The sequence below is a fragment of the Botryllus schlosseri genome, chromosome 3 (genome assembly GCF_051294905.1).
Source record: "Botryllus schlosseri isolate E-star chromosome 3, Bs_hap1, whole genome shotgun sequence".
NCBI lineage: Eukaryota > Metazoa > Chordata > Ascidiacea > Stolidobranchia > Styelidae > Botryllus > Botryllus schlosseri.
The window spans coordinates 1,001,845-1,025,248 of record NC_137238.1 but is presented as its reverse complement, the minus strand read 5'-3'; the positions used below and the strand labels follow the sequence as shown (position 1 = coordinate 1,025,248).

The following is a 23,404-nucleotide window of genomic DNA, read 5'->3' as shown; positions in this document are numbered from 1 at the left end:
TCCGACCGGTACGTCCAACTCAAGCCCGCCAACACAAGACCAACTACCTACTTCACGCCCTAACTGCCTAATACCACCACTACTTCACGCTGCTGCCCCAAACTACTAATACTTCACGCTACCAAACACAGAGACACACTCACTCGCATCCATCTTCAGCCACGCTCTCAGCCAACTCCCCACTCCACTCAACTCAACACGCGGTCTCCAGCCATACCACGCGCAACAATATTTCAAACGGAAAATACCGAACATTCTGGAAACCTCGGGTTTTCACAAATTCAATTTCGATAATATAACAGAATTTCGATAATATAATGGGAAATTAGCTCGCGGGCTACTCAAAGCCTTATCACGGGCCACATATGGACCTCAGGCCGCGGTTTGCTCACCCCTGATATAGACAGACACCTTCGATAGTTTTCAGAGCCGGAGCAGTGGTAATAATGCTGCTCCGGAGCTGGAGCCGGAAGCTGATGTATTATAGAAGAAAGCTCCGGAGCTGGAGCAATGCAAATTTACGGCTGCTCCGAAGCCCTGCATAGTGGTCAAATGCATTGTCCTAATACTTGATTTTGTGTAGTATATCTTCAAATACCTCGTAAACCGCATTTTTTTTCATCTCCGCTGCCTCAGCAACAGAAATAGTTCTATCGTGATCTAATAGCTTGACTAACAATCTCATCATATTGTTATCTGGACTGAAGAAAGAAGTTGATTAAAAGATATTCAGAAATTACTGGCATCGGAAAGACACAATGACGGAGTCTTATAAATCTTGACTCGCTGATTGAATATTCATCAAAAGGCCTTGTTTATCAATTCATTTGGAGAAACGGCATGAAATACACCCGTTTCAAATGCAGAGTAGCAATGCATATGGCGATAAAATGATGACTCGAGTATTATCCCATTTCCCATTGAACGTGAGGCTGATGCTTAGAATTTGGATTGAGAAATTCGATATCCCCTCGCCGGTGATAGATAATCTCATAGGAGTGTATAGCACACGAGAGATAGTGTTTACTTCTTGTGATGACTCGAGACCACTGAGCCATAGACTCGTATATTAGGGTATGGCACGTGTTAGAGACCATTAGGATTATGATTGAGACTATATACGCTACTACTGTATAACGTTTGAATAAACCATTGTATTGAGTATATATATAAACCATTGTATTGAGTATATATATATATCTGTTACGAAGAACTTCACCAAGAGCAACAGGCTTCACCAAGAGCAAAAGGCTATCTCCAGATAACTATTGTATAGTAGAGCACCAAGACGACTGATTAGCTATACTTTTATACAGATAACCAGATACAATAATCCGTCAATATGCAGTAGTTAACCGGGGCCTACGATACCTACGGCCTAACATGGCACATTGCAGTTGCAGGATATAAGAGGCCGACGCTTGGGATATAAGAGGCCGACGCTTACAAAACAGACATGATGGCTTGCGATCTCACTTCTCGATACCAGACGCCTAGCCATTCAAGTCTAATAAAGTCTTATAACAGGCAAAATTAGTACTTTCAGATGAAACAACCCAATTAAGAGCCAAGCGACAGCGTCGCAATGTATTTATCCACCAACATACAAGAAGACAATGTAACGAGAATACCCAACTTGGGCAATGCCAATGGGCATGTACAGGCCGTGTTATTTTTGGCATTTCGGGAGCCAGATGCCAAAAATAAAAATTTGAAAATGCCAAAAATAACTAATTTTTGGCATATGCCAAAAATAACACAATCTGCCAATAGTGTATTTCTTTCATGGTGTTGTGTTAACAGGACCGCATTACAAGTGTGAAGGGCAGGTTTTTTACTCTATGGGCCCAGCCCACCCATTAGGGGAGAAAGCATGGTGTCCTAAATGGTGTGGGCACAGCGAGATTGAACGGCTAACTGCATTTGGTTTACGTCACACTTTCCATTTGTCCAAAGGCAATTTTACGGCCATTTTTAACCGGCTTGCCGAGCGCTAAATTTGATAAAACGGGTATCAATGGAAATCTGCCGCTGTACTGATTACTAAAATATAAATTGTATTCTGCTCATGCATCTGGAACCCCCAAATTCAACTAAGATTTTTGCATTGTGATCGAGTTGAGCATTGTGACACAACAAACAGTCCGGCTATTTCTGAGCTGCAGTCTCGTTTCGCCAGACAGTCTTGTTGCGTTAATGTTCTTAAACAAGCTAACCTTCCCAGGACTCTTCCATGTGAGTTGGTAATATTAAAGCCATCTGACGTGACAAAAGTCCTGCTAAAATATATCGGTAGACTGATGGAGATGATGGGTTGGTCGCGCTACAAAATAGAATGTGTTGAGAGACAACACAGGGAACTCCTGGAAAAGTATCGGGAAGAAAATTATTTCCGCGATGAGATCGATGGCACTAGCGCAGTGATCTCTTTTCATGATGCTTGGAAGCCGGTTCTGCCCTCCGAAATTTTGAAGCTTTGAAAACCTTTTGTGGAGGACTGGCAACATTCTTTCCCTCAACGGCTACTGTTGAAGCCGATATTTCCCAGATTCGTTGGGCGAAAAATTAATTCAGGAGAAACTTTGCTGACCTGAGTTTGGAAGCACTGTTACAGTGCAAACAATTTAAGTCTATTCAACAGCTGTAACAATCAGGAGTTGAGCGTGTTTGTTAGGCTTCTCATTCTTTTTGCTTTATTGGCACCGATTCCGAATGGATACTGCACATTTTGTGGTTTTGTTTGATATTATTAACCTATGTAATCGCTAGGTTTTTTCTTCTTCTTATTGTTTGTTGGTACTTATTATAAGTGGAAGGTGCACATTTTTTGGTCTCTATTGATAAACTGACCCAAATAAAGCGTTTTTATGACTAATTCGAGTCTGAAAATATCTATTTAGAGGTCGATGCCAAAACTGCCAAAAATAAAAATTGAAAAATGCCAAAAATAAGCTATTTTTGGCAGTTTTGGCATATGCCAAAAATAACACGGCCTGGGCATGTAGAAGTATTTTACAGCGTGGTAAAATGAATTCCAGCACGTGAAAATGAAATTCATTCATTGGGAACTACTCTGAAAAAACGTACGTGAAGCTTAGCCTATAGAAGTTCTGCAAGTGAAATGAATTACTGCAGTAAGCAAACTACTACGTCTTGCTCAACTGCCGTTTTTTCAAGTCCTTCGCAGCATCTTTTCTCACAGAGGCATTTACCAGATACTGCTTGTTATTATACTATGTGTTAACACTGATTTTGCTCGCCAATTTTAAAGCTCGATCTCGATGATCACAACATGCAAAACTTGAGGTGCCCCCAAAACGATGCAAAACATATTGACCAGCTTCCCTCACTGCGACTTGGGGGTGAGAACAGATGATTTTATCAGAACCACCTAGGATCGAAAAACTGGATGCAACAAACTTGCCGAGTGGTTCTGAGGAGCAAGCAGTCCCCCGTGATCGAGCAAGTCGAAATAACGTAAACTTGCGCCACAGGACGCGTCAAAAAAGGACTCATGACATATTTGACAAGACATTATTTGGAGGACCTTCTTACCAATGTACCCAGCCACAACATACGACACCTCCTCGCTGTCAGGAGATAGAACTGATTCGGTAATTTCAATCGCCACATCTTCAAACCCCTATCTTCAATGACTTGTTTGAATTGATCAAAATGAGTTGAACTTGAAACACCAATATCATGCTCCCAGTAGTTTATCTCAATTTGTTGTCTGCTTTAAGTTTTGCATAGTAGCTAGTGATTCCGATTAGGTCATCACGAACCAATTTTTTTATAGAAGTGAAGGTACTTTCACCATCAATCATTTTTTTCCTGCAAAAAATACCCTTACGCTTGTGAATGTACTCCTTGGTTTCCTTCAAATAATAATTGTATGTGAAACTACATTTTTCCCAAGCCCCACAGTCATCCGTAAAATCCCTTTGATGTCCATTAGATTTGCATTTTTCATTGTCTTTGAAGGTGACATATACATACACATCTTCCTTCAATCCATTTGGGACTTTCCTCGGAAGATCCAATCTAATTTGAGAGGAAAGCTTGGTTAATATTTCTCTGAATGGAAGATATTTGTTGCAAGGCAGAGCTTGCATATTAGTAGGCTTCAAAAAACTACTATCTACATCAATTTTAGGCTCCTCGCTGTCACAACTAGTATTCAAACTTTCAATGGAAGGTGTGGAAGTACCTTTCTGCTCCACCACAACTGCCGTAGTATTGGACACTGAAGTCTTTAGTGGCTCTGAGTCATTGCATGCAGGTTGATGCCTTTTCCTTAACACCACAGAATGATTGATATTATATTCAAATTCTTTTGGTGATGTGTTGGACCGCATGACTGATCCCGAAGGTAATTTGCGCACATTTCCAATCTTCTTGCAATAGGCTGGAGCTCGCATGTCCTGAGGTCCTACTGATGGCATGTACGATACTAATGATATGACCATGGAATTTGCAATGGCATGAGCATGATAAATGTCTGAATGTGAGCCATAATGACAAGCTGATACTATTCGCCAATCGTTGAAGGGGTCCGAATAATCTTTTGCAGTGTCATCGTAATATTGTGAATTTTTTAGTATTTCTATTGCTCTAAGAGTCCTTAAATAAATGTGCATGCTCTCTGAACCGTACATTAATAGGGAGATTGCGCGATATAAACAATTTCCATCCGTTCCAACAGATATTGGTTGATATTCGGCCAAGACCTTTGAATCATATTTTTCAAGAATCTTCACTGCACCTACATCTTCTTTCAGATTTTTTGCAGTTCCAGTAATATTTGGAGCACGTAAATCATGGGCTTCAATCATGAGGGTCTCCTGCTGAGGTAAATGATCCATTGTAGTCAAATTGAAATTGGAAGATATCCGTTGCAGTGTATCTTCAAAATTATAACAATTTGTGCACAAGAAGATGTATTCTTTACTAGCAATATATTCCTTACTTACATGCACGTTGAGGCAATTAAAATGAGTCCATTCATTGCACCGACTAAATTCAATGCAGTCCTCTCTACATTGCATGCAGCAAACAACACAAGGATTCTTAGTACTTTCCATTGCTCCTGCCATGTTGCTAGTGAATTTCCACTGGTACTTAAAATTTCAAGAAGTGAGCTACCACATGGTCATGATGTACATTATTTGTGATGTAACAACAATTTTGGACACACTTGAAAAACTCAACTATTCCCAACTATTCCCCTTTTTCTCAAGGTGTTTTGGCTATCTCCCTTCTAACTGGAAGACTTGAGTGAAGAAATTACATGAATGTCCCATTAGACATCTCAAATTGCTGAGAGTGTTGCCTAATGCTGAATTAGATCATAGGCCTAATCTATGTCTTCAAATGCCATACTGTGACAATATTGTAGAAGATGCGCACATTCCCTGAATATGCCTTGCTTTTGTGGGTTTCGCGTACAGATCATCAGATTTGGTGCATAGTTGAATTTCAAAACAAATCCATGATATCTTGAGGCCATACAGCGACAGTATTGTAAAAGATGCACGCATATAACTGAATCTGCCTGGTTTTTGCGGGTTGCTAGCATGGTTTTGGTGGTAACTAGCAGGGTTTTGAGGGTGACTCTGTTAGAAAACTCTCCTATACAACCGCAAAACGTTGGTGGACAACCGCAAAACTCTTGTAGACTACCGCAAAACTCTCCTATACACCGCAAAACTTTGGTGGACAACAGCAAAACTCTGGTAGACTACCGCAAAACTCTCCTATACAACCGCAAAACTTTGGTGGACAACAAACTCTGGTAGACTACCACTATACTCTCCTATACAACCGCAAAACTTTGGTGGATAACAGCAAAACTCTGGTAGACTACCGCAAAACTCTCCTTTACAACCGCAAAACTTTGGTAGACAACCGCAAAACTTTGGTGGACAACAGCAAAACTCTGTGGTAGACTACGGCAAAACTCTCCTACACAACCGCAAAACTCTGGTGGACAGTTTGATTTCATAACTAATCCATGATATCTCGAGGCCATACAGCGACAATATTGTAAAAGATACTTGGTTTTGCGGGTTCTAGACATGAAATGAGAAAATACATTTTGGATCTTTGGCTTGTCTTCTGGTGAGATTATGTATTTGAGGGCAGATCGTCGTGCAGTATTTGTAGCATCCTTAAGTTGAAGTTGCTGGATCTTGCAAAGAATGTAATGAAAGGAGACCCAGCATTTGTCCTCTTTTGGTGGCCATGCAAAAAAGTCATCTGTGGTATCGGACATATGGAGGAAATTCATCGGACATATGGAGGAAATTCACTAGAGCATCTTTCGACACCGTATTCATCTCCATAATGATGCCAATCAACACTGGGCGTCGTAGTAGCAACAAACATATTTGGATATCTTTACATCCATTGTGGTCGGCTCGTTGCCAGAAAAGATGGGTGTATACCAGACTTGGCCGATGAAGGTGGATTTGATTGAAAGTCACTGCTCACTGACCATGTTATCTGCTGTATAATGTGCAATGACATAGAGGACAATGATGGCAAAGAAGCAAGTGGTTGCTGGATATGAAATTTATACAAGGGTCACTATCATACCACCTACCAGCTATCTTCATTCAAGAAGTCAGTAATGGAATCACGCTATCCGAATACGACAACCGAAAGATTGATGGATTTTAATACGAATTTTAGTCAAAGCTGGTGATCCCACCAAGCATTTCATGCATGGGACTATTTCTATAAATTTATCAAGGACCAAGTTTCTTCTCAACAAAATGAAACTAAATGACGATGCTGAGTCCAGTCGAAGAGGATGAAAGTAAAGGTTGTGAAATTTGTGTGACATAAGACCTACGTAACATCATTGATGATCCCTCTATTATTGCACAGCTTTGCCAAAGAGACTCTGTGAATGCCTGCATGATGGAGTGACTAGCGTAACTCCACAGTCAGATATCCAAATCACCGCTGGAATTTATCTAAGAAGCACAAAACTCCATAAAATCAGCGCAATGTCAATTTCATCGTTTAAGCTGTCAGTGAAATGATTTTTCACATTTGACATAATTTAACTGGATGATTTGTTACCGCAAGGCGGCTTCTAATTGCCACATTTTTGACACCCAGTATTTTCAAAACATGCAGCCCATCTGCTTTCAGATGTAGGAGCACCTCTACGTACCAGGTTGTCACCTACCCTCATTAAGCATTGAATTCTACAAGATAATAGTTACACACAAATATTTTCACTCTCATACTACAAGATCCTTGTCAACGGGCAAATCTATAGTTCCCTGCATCTAATAGTAACCTGGCTAGAAATCTATTGTCCACTCAGGGTCTCTCATTTGTAATTCACTGTCACAACATCTATCCGTGAACAGTCGTATGATGGATGTAGAAAATCTTCATCTTGTCGTCATATATCATTACTGTTAACCTACTTAACCCTTACATTATTCTAATCATATATGTTTACGACTATTTATACAATCAGATGAGACAGTGTACAACATGTTTGATGTGGGTGTGATCCGACAAGATGAATGCGAAGGTCTCATCACTCATTCCTATCCTAGTATTGCGCATGTGCAGGCTATATCTTCCATGTCATTATTGATGCTGCCTTATTTGTTATGTATTTCGGTTTGATGGAAATATAGACACTCCCTTACTCTGTGACTTATGACCATTGATTCGGTTCTCTAATCCTTGTTAGGCTCTCCCAGGTGAGACAAATTTGGTAAAACCGCATTTTATTGCTTCCTTCTTCATGATGATATAGAAAATAAATCACGAAATATGGCACATAAAAACAGAAACACATGGACTGTTGGTTATGTCACAGTCAGATATATTTTGGCAGATTCCAACAGGTGGATAGTGACGAAATACTTCTACTTTTTCAAAGTACTCAAGTAACCTACTTGTAAGACTTACTAGCATGGTTATGATATTTGACTACTTCTAAACTCAGCCTTATTGGAAATTGCTACTTTTACTTGCGTTTGAGATGAAATTAACATCATTTCTACTTCAGTATCGGGTTCGTTTGCCTCCAAAATATGAATATTTGGTCAAGCCTTCCTCTTCATAAATGAAATGAAGGAGCCACGTGGTTGGAAATTGCAATGCAGAGTTTACAATTTCCAAACCGCGGTGTTCTCCTCCGAGAGGGCCACGTGTGTTGTTGAAAGTGCCCATGCAATGTACTGAGGACTTTTGCTCACAACGCACCAAATTTTCCTCAAAGTTTCTTCTTCTTTGACTGAACTCATTAGCTTCATTGTGCCGAGCAAAACCTTTGATAAATTTGATCCTTGATAAACTTTCATAGAAATAGTCCCATGCGTGAAATGCTTCTGCGTTATCACCTGCTTCGACTGAAATTCACATCGACTTCCATCAATCTTCTGCTTGCCGCATTGGGACAGCCTGATTCCATTACAGACTTATTGAATGAAGATAGATGGTAGGCAGTAGTATTGTGGCTATTCTGAGCAATGCACTAGGTTCCAGAGTCTTATCACCAGTTGCCACTCACTCCAAAATCCATCAAATTTCTGCCTGCCATAGTCAGACAACGTGATTTTATCACTGATTTGTTGAATGAAGTCATGAGGTAAAATACTATTTATTATAATAGCCGCTTTAGCTGTAGGCTTCTCAACTTGACCAGATGCTTCTTTGTCGTTACTTTCTTCCATGTCGTTGTACAACAGGTCATGAATTACGTCGTCAGTCAACAGTGACTCCCAATCAAATACACCTCCCTCCGTCCCTATCACAAGTTATGTACGATTATAAATTTATTACACAGTTAATCGCCTGTCAAGTAACAATAATTCTTATCACTGCAGCATAACTTCATGCATATCAAGATATCTCCAATATTAGAAGGGATTTAGATCAGGCCAACCAAAATGCTTTTTCTAATCCAACCCGTAATGAGTAACTACTTCCAATCTCTGAATTTCTACTTGTGTGGTATAGCCATTTATTATGGCTTAAAAATTGTATTTACTTGTACGTTTCGACTGAAATTCCGTTTCTTATTCTGATTGATATGATACCAACACGTCATTAGTAGTATAATTACTTTCAATACGACACCTTGGGAACTTCTATCGCGAGAAACAAGAAACCCGCTTCGGGCAGCCGTATTTAATGGCTTCGAAATGGTATTCGATTGGTCGTTTTCCTATCACATATTGTGTAGCATGGATCCAACAACCTTAGTTAGTAACCATACGGAGCAGCTACTCGCTAAACATACCCCATGGATAGATATTACCATCCTAATGCTGAAATCTGCCTCCTGCTGCATAAGCGCCAAGCAAAACAACAACAGTGCCGTAAAGTATATTTAGAGCGTGAAGTCACGTGATGCTCGCTTGTGTCGCATCTACGGTTTACCTTAGTTATCTATAGTTGAACAAATACACGCTCTCGCAATGAGATTGTATTTGTGACCGGAAAGAAATTGTGACGTGACTAAACAAAAGAATGCGGACAGGAAATAGCATAACGAGTGCCTAATATCTAAAAGCATTGATGCGCTCTGTGATCATGGCTTCCATATTAATCTTTTCTACCATCTCAGAATGGACATTCAAGATTTAGCATGAGTTGAGACGGCGCTGTGACATTGTCGATCGCAGATACGTCTTCAATCGACGCAATGCACTAAAGTCATATCTACTCAAAAGAATTTCACTACTCTTTGAAAAGACATCATGGTAAGTATGACGGAAGAAATCATCCACAGAATGTTGTTGGTCAGAGTTTTGTGAGTGCATTCGGCTCCGTGCGCGCGGAACGGAAGGTAATATTAATATTAATTTTCGTGCTTCGCCAGATACCTTGTAAAAAAATGCACTGGCATTCTCCGTTGATGCCCCGTCACCAATGAGGACGCGAGGCAGATTAGAAATCAATTGCCTGGCCGAAAATAGTGAAATCGTGGAACTTTGTATTGCTTTGTGAACAGAGTGGAAAGTGTTCACCAGCCGTTGAAGTAACCGCAGATGAAAGTAGGTAGAAAACTTTTCCAATTGCAGCAAGTAAGATAGACAAAGTGCCTTGGTGGTTGCGTCTTGTTGTTGACTATCGCAGCATTCTTCCAACCAGTTCAAGTTCAACATTTTTTCATAATTCGCAATAAAATTGTCAATTGACGCTTTTCGCATCACCCAGCGAGCACTGGCGTAGCCAGGGAGGGGCGAAAGGGGCGGTCGCCCCCCCAAATTTTTGGAAAATTTTCGTAAAATCAATAGATATTACATTATTTTGGGGCAGATGTATGTAACCTAAAATTTTTCTTCGCGCTTCGCGCGATTTATTGTCCATTCATGTCTTGATTTTATTATCGGTATCACGAACTCTTTCCGCAAATACCCATTATAGAATTTAGCTGCATTCTCTATTATGAAAATACAACAGTACCAGTAGATACACTAGAGTAGCCCGAGGTCGTTGGGTTGATTGAGTCTATAGGAGTGTCAGTTCAGTATGGGGGTTGGGGACTGTTAGCTCCGGCAACTTCCGTTCCGGGACACACGAAGATAGATAAAGTAGGGTACATGCGAATCCGCAAAGTGCGCCCCCACAATGATTGACGGCCATAAAACCGACCCATGTATTCCGAAAGCCTTCGAGAAACATTTTCGGGTACTTGAATGGCTGCATGGCGCCTAATGATCCTGTCCCTGCAATCAGGCCCCTCCAACACAAATGCGACTGCGTGGTACAAGAAAATATCACCACTTCACGTTAAAAAGTGCTAATTTGAAATTGAACGAGTCTGATCAAAGGAGTTTTTGTATTTGGTCTGATTTGTATCAGCGATTTCAATCTTTAAAGTAGGCTATAGCGTCAATAAGAATGGACACCACTTGTTCATATAGACGCACCAATATTATTGATCAAATTAATCCTTCATTTATTAAAAAAAAGAATTTACGTTCTGCACGTTCTCTAGAACAGGGGCGGCCAACCCGTGGCCCGCGAAAAGGTTTTGAGTGACCCGCGGGCTGATTCTCGAAATTACTAATATTATCAAACAATAAATTACCAAAACCAAATAACCAAATTTTGGTTAGCTTGACCGCGAAATTTGGGATTTTGACGACTAAAATACCAGTTCTGACGCACGCCACATTTTTCGTAGATCGTCCTGTACAATATTTCGCGCGGCTAGGTCGGGGATCCACCAGAAGTCTTCATGTCATAAATTGTTATTAATTTTGATACGTATAAATATAAGTATTGTTTTCCCCGTTACCTATTATCGGTACGATCCTATTGGAAGAGTAAAAAAAGTTCATCAACATTCATATATAGTTCATATGCAACATATATAGTTCAAGATGTATAATTAAGCGCCCCCCGATGACACCACTTCTATCAGCCCTGCCGGTAAATCTGTTAATGAAAACGTATTTGCAGTATGCAAATAACAATATAATGAACCAATTTCATTCATTAACCAAGAAAAATTTGCGCGCTTCGCGCGAAGGTGTTGTCGTCGGGTTTTCCACAATCATCATACTATCACATCATTTCTGTGAATGGAATATATATATAACGATCACACAAAATGTTATGTTAATCATCCAATAAGGGCCCAAGTCCATCGTTTTTTACCTATTTTTCTTTATCTTTAACGTTCATTTACGTCATGAAATTTTCGCCCCCCCCCCCAAATATTTTTTCTGGCTACGCCCTTGCCAGCGAGTCGGGCATAGCGGCCGGAGCGACGGCAACGCTTCTCTCATTTCATCGCTATCATTGGTATGAAAAAACAGAAACTCGCCAAAACGACTGGAATGCTTAAAACGAATTTCGATACCTCGTTTAATATGCGTACCTCGTTTAATATGCGTAACGCATTCCCACCTTCTGTGCAACTTGAGATACTATTTTAAACAACAAGGTTGATTTGATGCCCCATACAATAAATGATGTGTTGCGCACCAGGCCTATTACCGATGCGATTACTCAGGTCAACCATTATATCGTGCGCACCATCCCTGCTGGAGATGCGACTGTTTAGGCCAGTGATTATATCTTCAGCACATTGCCTATGTTGTTGACACGATAAATTAGCGAGGTTTGCGGGCGCGTGTAAAGATCAAAACCTGACACGCACGACGGCACAAGGCAAACCAACTAAGTAGGAGATCACTTGCTTTGTCACATTATGACGTCATCCCTTTGTGACGTCATCGAACCCGCATGCCTAAGGAAAATTAGCGTTCGGCGCCTATGGTTTGATTGATACAAAATTGGTTTGGTAATTGTTGGTATTGGTCCGCATAGAAGACACCTCTCCCCAGCATCAATGGAATTTGTTACCTTTTGAAAATTATTTACTCCAGGTTCACTCCAGGTTCGAAGCCTCGCCTTGACATTTCTTCGACATCTATTGAATACGATGTCTTCTGACTGTGATCCGCTGAATTAATTTTTGACGGGTTAATCGTCCTGCTTTCAGTTGAATCATATTATTTTCCGTATTTCATTGGAAAATCGGAACAATATGGTTTGGTCGAAAAGGTATATCATTTAAATGCACAGTCATCGGACTCCACATCACAGTTATGGATGGAGCAAAATCCGATGGTTGTGACTCCATGTCCGCAACATATTCTTGCCCACATTGCCTTGGCCAATTCATGAATTGCACATTTTGTGTAGTCCTGGGATTATACACTCAGTTATATATATAATGTGCTCTTTAGAAGTCATCTCATTCCCAGTCCTCAGCAGCTTTTCATCCCAATGAATTGTGATTGATCTGCCATCGGTCGGAAATTGAAATTTGTCCTTTATTTCTGTGAACATTTCGCTGCGCGCAATATTTCTCGACCGCAACGTTGTTGTGGTACTCAACACAAAATCGTCAACATTACCACCGCAATCTACAATGAGTGATGATAATACATCATTCAAGCAATTGCTCGAAATCTTATGCCTATCGGCAGCAGCTAATACTTTACTCGAACCTGACGCTTTTCGTGGAACTTTCAAAAAAAAATGAAATCGGGCTTTTTCACGCCACTGCATCCGGGCATTTCATCTTCGGTCGATCTGGCCGAGTCAGAAGAGCCCTCAGTATCGCTAGTAGATATAATTGAGTCTGGTGATATTACAATAGAGAACTCGCACTCTTGCGATTTTTTTTTTGCGAACTATTTCGGCATCCTCTGCGGCTCGTTTGCGACAGAGCTGTTGAATTGAGCCTGGTCTGTATAGCCAAATGTGAATCTACGTGACCCACGCTGATCCTCCAGAAACACACGGTCCTCCTCATTCAAATGTTTCAACACATCTTCAGAAATCGAGTGCCACGAGTGCCAATTAATCGAGCAAATAAAAACCTTCAAGTCAAATAAATCTGCTGCGAACTATTCTACTTAAGGCCATATACGAAGATCTGCGATAAATGTGGCTGTCCCCTAACCAGGGCGAAGTCGCTTTAGTCAGTCGCCGAGTGCAGACGTGTATTTCTCGCTCCGCTAGCTGATTGCTTTGTAATGATTACGTACAGCTCGGACGTGCTGCGCAGTATAGGCAGTAAACAGAGTAGACCAAGTCGCAAAGTGCGACGAAGACTTTACTACCTTAAGTTACTGCGTACTCGCCGAGTGGGACAATATCAACAGAAAGACTGGGATCTGCCGGGTGGCGCCGGGGACCCGAAGCCTCAACCAAGATCCCTGAGGATTAGCCTAAATGCAGAAGTTAAACTTGGAACTCTGAACACGAGAACTTTGAACTCTGTATGGCGCCAGGAAGAAGCTGCCGCACTTGTGACAGACCTCAAACTTGATGCGTTGGCAATCCAAGAACATCGCCAGCACTTCACCGAACCATTCCGTGAAAAAGACCTAGGCGCAGGCATCATCATGATCCAATCACCTGCCAACCAAGGCGGAGTTGGAGGCGTCGGTCTAATCTTGTCCCAGCGTTTCCACGCCGAGGCAAAGATTTGCGTTATAAACAGCCGGATTATCACAGCCAGCATTCAACTCCGTCGCCGCAAACTGCACCTAGTGTGTGCGTATGGACCAACATCTCCGAACACCACTGCCTTCCCAGCTGATACGCTCGCCTTCTACGACCAACTAGAAGGCATTCTATCAACCTACCCGCAGCGCGACATAACCATGCTGCTTGGGGACATGAATGCCACGACTTCTTCGAACGGCGGCCACGGCAAGGAACGCGCACGCGTACGACTCGCGAGGCAATCCACGTAGGTGTTCTTGCATACGCAGACGACCTAGCCCTGCTTGCCCCGAACACCGCATCGGCACAGTGTCTCATAAACCAGCTAGAGGCCGCCGCCGCTCTTGTTGGCCTCCAGATCAACGCTAAGAAGACTGAGGTTCTGGCCATACCAGCTCTACCGGCGAACGCGACACCAATTCAACTGGGAGATATCGATCTCAAGTATGTAACGAGTTTTGTTTACCTCGGTATTGACGTCGCTGACTCTGGAAAAGCGCTCAAGGCGAGGCGAGCAAAGGCCTGGGGCGCGGCAAGACGGCTACATAGCCTCTTCCACTCAAGTGCCTCAACCCAGCTCAAGACCCGCATCTTCCGTGCCACTGTCGAGCAGGTTCTTCTCTACGGAATAGAAGCACTCACGCTGACAGAAAAGCTGGCTAAGACACTCAACGCCAACTACGATGCACTCCTCCGCTACGCACTCGGCATCCACCACCCGGAGCACATATCCACCAATGCTCTGCGCAAACTCACAAAAACAGTCCCATGCCGTTTGCTGGCTGCTGAACGACGCTTACGCTTAATCGGTCATCTAGTGCGGCATCAAGACGATCAACCAGCCGCCGCCATCATCAACCACATTCCGACGGAGCCATGGCGCAGAGGTGGCTGGAATAGAACCACATGGCGCTCAACAATAGAGACCGAGCTAGCGCAACGCGGGCTATCGCTCGAAGACGCCCACGACCGCCCACGATGGAGGCGCTTAATAAGGGCTGAAAACTCATTATCTTGATGTTCGTTTGTTTCCTGTTTTCTTTTGCCCTTTTATTTAATTGAAAGACGATATATATATATATATAACCAGGGCATGTATGGTAGGCTTACCATACGTCCTCTTTTAAGAGGATTTGTCCTCTTTTTTGACTTTTTTGAAAGTGTCCTCGGAGGACGGCCTTTTGTCCTCTTTTTTGAAAATTTAGGTCAGATTTAGAGAAAATTGCGAGTGATATGCAAATTAGTGAAAAGTGAAGCTCCGGCGGGTATTTCGGAGGGAAAAGTGGTGATTTCAGCTCTGAGCGAAAAGAAGACCTTTTTTTTTTAGTCATCCACCTGGCAATGTGGAGTGAAAAACGTGATTTTGAGCTCTGAGCGGAAGTGATGACCTTTTTTTTTTTAGTCAACCGATCATGAAGTGGGAAAAATTTACCGGTTTTTGAGAATTCTTCTGCAGTTTTGCATGTCTGAAATTTCTGAAAAAGTGTCCTCTTTTTTCATTTCCGAAATATGGTAAGCCTAATGTATGGTATGGAATGGGAATTCTCCATACTCCATACCCACCCAATCGTTCCATACCATACTGCCAAAGAATTATGGAAGTGCTCCAGTGATTTTGGGATTTAAACATATGGGAGACTGGGATGCAGCTGTGCATAAGGGGGTTGAATGATTTGAAACCATATGGGAAAGACATAACTATGAAGAAAAGTGAATGCATTAATCAGAGAGAATGCGAAAAAATCTTGATGATGCAGGGAAAACGGAACGGGCCAAACACATAAAATGTCATGAAGTGGAAACTACTATCGAAATGCTATTTAATGCGGATGGAGATGATGAAAAAGCAGCAAAAGCCTTCAAAGCAGCTATATATCGTAATTACACATCTGACGATAATCCCCAAAAACTCGACACTATGTCCAGCACACCATCTAAATCAATTATCCTCTACTACCAAGACTTACATGACCTCCTCACTAACCACACACCATAATCTAATTAATAAAAATATCACGGAAGAATTCAACAAACCTCGCACTACTTCCCAAAATTTCACAACATACACTCCGGATTACGCTCTGTCTGATATCTCAGGTGTAGGCCCCTTCTTTATACCCACCCAACAATTTCGATCCCACAATAAACTCAAAAATGAGAAGTCACCCGTGCAGTACTTAACTTACTTTTAAAAACCAACCCCCATAGAGACCCCATTAGAAAACCCAAACCTTTCCTGAAACCCATTCCGCTCCCAATCTCCAAAATATATTCAATTCGACCATATCCAAAGCTCTTTCGCAATACACCCCAATCGTGTTAGGGATGTCATAGTAAATACTTTGGATAACTTGGAAAATTTTAGGGGCTCTAAATTAAATACCAATCATATAAAGCCAACATTTTCTAAGAATCAGGTAGAACAAATTGAACGAATCGTAAGTAGGCGAGACTTAGGCCCGTATTCAAGAACGGTACTTCAAGACAAGCTCAAGATCGCACAATCTGAGATCAGTTTGAGATCACCTCATATTTAGAGCGGATGCGGTATTCAAGGTCCATTTTGGACCGATCTCAAGATAGAGTTGAGACTTGAGTGTTCATTCATCGGTGACCGCTTTTTCGAACTATGATTGGTGGAAACTGTTATATTGGATAGAATATGAAGTTGTCAAATACTGGCAGAATGCTTGAAGTGTTGCTGCAAAATGCAAACTAGGGTTGAAATGCTGTATTGCTATGCTGTTCGTAGTTTGTCGCAGGCTCAGATGTGTATCTATGTACTTGCACAATGTACATCACAGCGATTGTAAAATTGTAGCATAATCAGCTAAAGGTCAGTATCAGGGCTTTTTTGGGGAGCATATGGCATTATAATATCTGTAAATTCTACAAACAATTATAGCTGCCATCAAAATATACTCTAATGATTATGGTGGACCTGGTAATAAAGATGACTTGACAGATATCCGAATACTTTTCATTTATACAGATGGATTTCCTCGATACACTAGATTTGCAAGAAATTGTCAACCAATATCTTACCACCTGCCGCGCACCTGCCATAAGAAAATATTTGCTAGATTATACCAACCCGATGGAGACGTTTTCTGATGAGAAATTTACTGAAAGATATCGCTTAACAAAGATGGCAGTTGTTGGATTCATGGAATGATGGCAGACCTTATCTCGGTTACTGATCGAGGTCAACCACTGCCACCTATCTTGAAATTCCTAGCCGTGCTCAGGTTTTATGCAACTGGAAGCTTCCAAGTCGTCACTGGAGACCTTGAAGGAGTCTCGCAGCCAACAGTTAGCAGGATCGGGCTTTTTTGGGGAGCTTTCCTGGCATCATTGGTGCAATTGATTGCACTCATATAAAAATTCAATCTCCCGGCGGTGAAGATGCCGAACTCTTCAGAAATAGGAAGAGATTTTTTTCCCTAAATGTTCAAGCCGTCTGCAACTCCGATATGTTGTTCACCAATGTAGTGGCACGTTGGAGGGGTTCTGTACATGACTCGCGTATATTTTTGAATTCAAACTTGAGGCAGTGTTTTGAAAATGGACAATATAATGATGGTATGCTAGTGGGTGACAATGGGTATGGTTGCAAACCATATCTTATGACCCCATTTTTGGCTCCACAAAATGTTGGCGAGAGAAAATTCAACAAACCGCTCATCAAGGCCAGGATCACAATTGAGAGGACCTTTGGAGTCTGGAAGAGGGTTTTTCCTTGCCTATCACTGGGTATACGAACAAAAGTTTCCACCACCATGGGGATCGTTGTGGCTACAGCCATACTGTACAACTATGCTAGACGTACCAGGTAAAAACAACTATGTTTCCACCGTTTGAATTCTTGTCAATGTTAAAAATATGCTAGGTGGCTAGGCAGAATGATGGCAGTATGCCAAAGGGTGCATGCATACAAATGAGAAGTGGTCACTGGTCCGTAACAAAGTAGCTACTGTTTTAGGAGTACCATACTTAATTGGGTATTGCCTATACTTGCACAATGTAATCAAGTGGTGAATTCTACCTACCTTCTACTCGAGTTTTGTTGGCCAAACGTACTTGTTCTACATTGCGAAATAAAAACCAGTTATGTTGAATGTTTCAATGATGTTACTTGAAATCATGGCATAACTGAACTAAACACTATGGTTCACTACGGTACATATACCTGCCCTATGAAGATGCAGGTCGGCTAAAATTCGAAAATAATGTCTTAGCATTAGTAATCCCCCTTGTAGAGGCATATAGGAATCGTGTAAAGCAAATATCATAACGTATTACGAAGAAAAAAGCCACAACGTCGTCAAATCTACATCGGCACTACAAAAGATACTTTCGGGCATCGATATTAACCTGGGAAATATATTTTGCTGTATTTTACCTGTGCCTCGGTTCATTTTCTCTTCGTAGTGCACGATTTCAGCCTTAAAAGTATTTTATTTGCTAATATATCACCATCGTTTAAGCGAGACTATTTCAATTTTGTTGACTCATTTCCAGCAAATCAGTGTCAAATTTTTCATTAATCAGGAATTTCATTATCTCCACGCTATAACAGGCCAGTATCAAGATGCAAATATGTGAAAAAAACATCACTTTCCCTTCAGTCATGCTTGGAACACGAAGTTTGATCACATCGGAGTGTCGAAATTTGCCACTGTAAATACTATAAATTCAAAAATGGTCGAAATTTCAATTCAGGATTGCACGCCCTTTACTGGTCGTAATTGGCCCAAATTTGGTGTGTAGCGTTTTTATAGGAAACCTGACAAGTTTATCACTAAGCAATCTTACTAGACACCCTTTCAATCCTATCGATAACAATTAGTAGTGTCAATGTTCATTCTGGGTTGCCACGAAGATAGATCTTGCCATTTGATAGTCAACTCCGATAAAGTGTTAAAGTGTATTTAGCGTCTAAGCTATTTCGTCATACCTGAGGAGTGTAAACTGATTTTGCTTAACTAACCCGGGCTCAAGTCTTAACTCCTTGACACATACCACTAAACCAGTGCACATCTATATCTAAACTTGAATTTCTATTTAGATCCATCGAACTTGATCCTTCTAGTCAAGTATCTGAGAAAGTACCTGTTACACATGTACCTGACAGCGATCACAACGGAGCAGCTTGTCGACAAGAAATAGTCCGCAACCATTTCATCTCTGCACAAAGAAACAGAATCTTGTCTTTTCTAAACCCATATTTCTTACCGTAACATGATTATTGATCACTGTAGCCGCAACCCGCAGATCGCGCCACAGGGTGGATTGAAATATCTGGCTGCTTATATTCCCTTTCGGCACAGAGAAAAAGACTCGCTTTGTTGGTGCGTGTTTTCTATTAAAAATGAAATACAATCAGCATTGGCAAGTACGTACTAAGCTAATCAAATACAAAGCATCTTACTTGACAATGTGTCTTCCGGGTTTTTTAGTTTATTTTATTTATAGATTTACTTTGACTGTAACGAGATATCAAAACAGTGAGACAATGAATGAATTGACCTAACCTAGCCCTATTCTAGCAATGCAATAAACCTAACTATTCCTATTCCATTAACTGAACTAATGCCAAAGCGATCCTACCACTAACGCACGTGCACTAAACAGTGAATTGCACCACGCTACGTCAGACCTAGTTACCGCTGTGAGGTAACAATGACACTGGGTCCACTTCCTTGTTCGGCGGGAGTGTGAAAGAGCCACAGCGACACCTTGGGGCCGTACGGCGGCTACAATCACCACTCATCAAAATTCTGTATTGATTATGATCTGTCATAACATGCCGTCACAATGAAAATTTGGTACAGGCTTCAGTTATTTAGGTTTTCTGCTTTCCTTTTGAAAATTTCCATTCTTGCTTTGTGTTCCTCCTTAAGAAACTTCATTTCAGCTTTGTATTTCTCCATTTTAACTTCTTGTTCCTGTTTTTGTTGTTCTATCTGCAGGTCTATTTGTTTCATTTTCGCCTCATGCTGCTCGGATAAACTCCTCAAAATAAAATCATTGACCTCGTTTTGTGCTTTCAATTTTTTCTTGGTATGCTGAGTAGATCCCGATAAGCTAGCATTTTCTTGTTGAGATATCATTGTACTATTGAGGATAACATTACTCCCTGCGGTTGTAATGATAGGAACCTCACCAGAGTTGGATACAGAACTGCTGTCCATGTCTGTACTATCCATACAAGGCATACACTCTGCATCCGACACATGGATTATGACCCCTTGGACATTTTGGGTAGAACCGCTAAAATCACCATCAAAGTCATTCGGCAAAGGGTCAAACTGTGACGGAATTGCGCTATAGATTTTTTTAGAAATCTCATCAACTTCGGGTGGAGGTGGACCTCCCCCGGTAGCTTTCGTTGCCGTGCGCTCCCGAGAGATATCAGATTTTGCTCTGGTCTTCATGTTCTGCCATAGTTTTTTTAGTTGTATGACTGTCAACTTCTGCACATCAGGCATAGCATTGTATTCTTTACTGATCTTCTCCCAAGCTTCATTCTTATGTTGGATTGATTTGGCATCACTTTTTTCGATTCGACAACCCCCATAAAGTTGTCTACGAGAGAATGCAGCAACTCCTTCTCTCTTTGGGTTCTCCTACGAGAACGACTACATTCACTTGCAATGTCCACTATCAGTCAGAGAGCTAACAAGTCTAGTTCAAGCTTCCCTATGATCAAACTTGAAAAAAGTGCTCAAACTCAGCGAAATAACCTCAAGTATGCAGATTCTGAGTCTCCTAGAATACCGTGAGTTCTCACAAGAAACTCATACTCAAGAATGCGTGCCTCAAACCGACCTTAAACTTGAGATTTGAGTTACGTTATTGAATACCATTTATTATTGTTTGAGGCACTCAAGCGATGTTTGAGCACCGAGTGGTGTTCTTAAATACGGGCCTTAGTTATTAATATTTAGGATCCTGCTTTAATTCGACCAACTGGTACATTAATGAATCCGTTAGACATTTACACCCCTATTCAACTTTGCTTAGAAACAATGTTAGATAAGGCCCTCAGTGATAAGAAAACTATTACTGAGACACATGCAGAACGTTGCGTTTTTAGAACTTAGAACTAAAGAAAACTGTCTCATCCCTCTTTTCAACCTTTCACCCAAACCCCATAAATTGGAACTAGGACCATTCAATCATAAAGACGAACAAAACTGAAAGGCAGACCCATAATTTCGGCTCACTCTTGGATTACTGTAGAACCCGGCAAACTTTTAGGCAATATCCTGACAGAGTGGAAGAACGGTTACATCGAACACCTCGAGAGCCATGCCATTACACCCACACTAACAAAGAACAGCTATGACATCGCAGCCGCTCTCGATAACACGACGATTACCAGCGCGCCGTTCAACAGCCAAATTGTTACCTTTGATTTCGAATCCTTATACACAAACATAAGAAATGAGGACGTCATGTATGCCTTTAATCAGCTTAAAAGCACCATCACTATCCCACATCCAATCTCCAGCTTTGCTATCGATCTTTTCCTCTTTTGCCAAGACCTTTGCTACTTCTCCTCTGCTGATAACCTGTACATTCATAAATATGGATTAGCAATGGGCAGTTATTACTTCGCCCAATCCGGTGACCTCACCCTCGCCATTTTTGAAGAAAATTTGATAACGACGGAACAAGCGGCCAGGTTGTGGAGATTTGGAGACCTGGCCGCTTGTTCCGTCGTTATCTAGTCGACGGAATAATTATTACCTGCACCAACCCATCCCACCTGCCCTACGTTAACCAATACATCATCCAAATTTACCCTAAACATTTCAAAATTACCTTCGAATGCAACCCCATCCGCAACCATTTACTCGACCTCACCCTCCGATTTGATACAAGAACCCTAAAAAAGGGATTGATCGGCTACAATACTCATTTCAAACCCGCCTCCCTCTAATCCTGCATCCCTTTCAACTCCAACCACCCCTCCCACACTTACACCGGCATAATTACCACCGAACTCACCCGCTACCATCGAACCAATTCGGAACCCCACTACCTCCAAAACACCATCCATCGATTTCGAAGACGACGCAAACATATTCGGCGCATTACCCAACCCTCCTATCCGTTCCCCTTCCAAATCGGTTACAGCTCTAGGAGGAAATTAAAACAATATTCAACAACCAATGAGGAACAAGAAAGTCAAGAAGAAATTTATCACTCCGTGGAAATAAAATTGAACTGTATATAATATACCATTTTGAAGATTTTTTTTTCAAATACGTTTCACATCATATACCATTTAACCACTAGTGCTACATACCGTATTACTTGATTACTTGACAAATTTCGACAAACGAAGTCAAAGGTATGATACTTCAAAAAGAGAAAAAAATCACGCAATTGGTAATGGAAAGGGAAAAATCCGAAATTTCACTGCCACCGGGCGCCACAGCTAAAAGTAATAAATCGGATATAGCCGTTGCTAACCTGTCTAGCAAAACCTTGACGCAGTCTCAAATCGATGTTCTCAGTCTTAATTTGAAATTCTGCCTTACTCAAAAACTAGATCCTTACGAGTTAGCTGGAGACGCCGATGAATTCGACAGAAGAATGAGGAACAAGTACCATTTTTACGATGTCAATCCGGAAATTGAAGCTTCTCAGAATGGAAACGAGATAACTGAACAAATTATTAACAAGAAGCCCAAGAATAACATAAGATGGAGGCCACCTCACAGCGAAAACAACAATTTGGACAAATATCTAGAAAGTTTCCACAACCAAATTAACGCTACATTCATTAGTAAGTCGAAACACCTCAACAGAAACTACAACGAAAATCTTACGAAGGAGCAGAAAAAGGCAATCACAGAACTCAAACAGGAAGAGAGCATCGTAATCAAGCCTGCTGATAAAGGAGGAAAAGTAGTCGTCATGGACCTGAAAGACTATTTAGAAGAAGGCTACAGACAGTTGAACGACTCCGTGTCGTATCAGAAACTATATTGTGACCCAACGAAAGAACACACGAAACGATTAAAGAAAATTATAAAATACTTGGATATGGAAGAAGACGAGAAATCAAAGATCAATATCCCGTCTGATCCCTCTCTTGGCCGCTTCTATCTTCAACCGAAGTTGCACAAAGAGAATATTCCTGGACGCCCCATCGTGTCATGCAACAAAACTATAACGGAAGACATATCTGGATACGTGGAAAAACACCTTAAACCGTTGGTGAAAAGCACACCAAGTTTTTGTCGTGACACCACGGACTTTTTGAACAAACTCATGAATGTCAATCACTTAGTATCAGGAACGATATTAGTCACCATGGACGTATCATCCCTGTATACAAGTATTCCTCATAAGGATGGCATGGAGGCTGTGGAGA

General features: G+C 41.3%; 2 long non-coding RNA genes across 2 annotated transcripts in view; one reads left to right on the top strand and one right to left on the bottom strand.

Moving 5' to 3' along the window:
- Positions 1-23,404, bottom strand: part of LOC145435518 (uncharacterized) — a 446,234-nt gene that overhangs the window by 32,177 nt on the left and 390,653 nt on the right. The window lies entirely within an intron of this gene.
- On the top strand, positions 17,376-19,263 carry LOC145435474 (uncharacterized). Its single transcript, XR_013913856.1, has 2 exons — positions 17,376-17,845; positions 19,082-19,263. It is a non-coding gene; the product is annotated as an uncharacterized LOC145435474 (long non-coding RNA).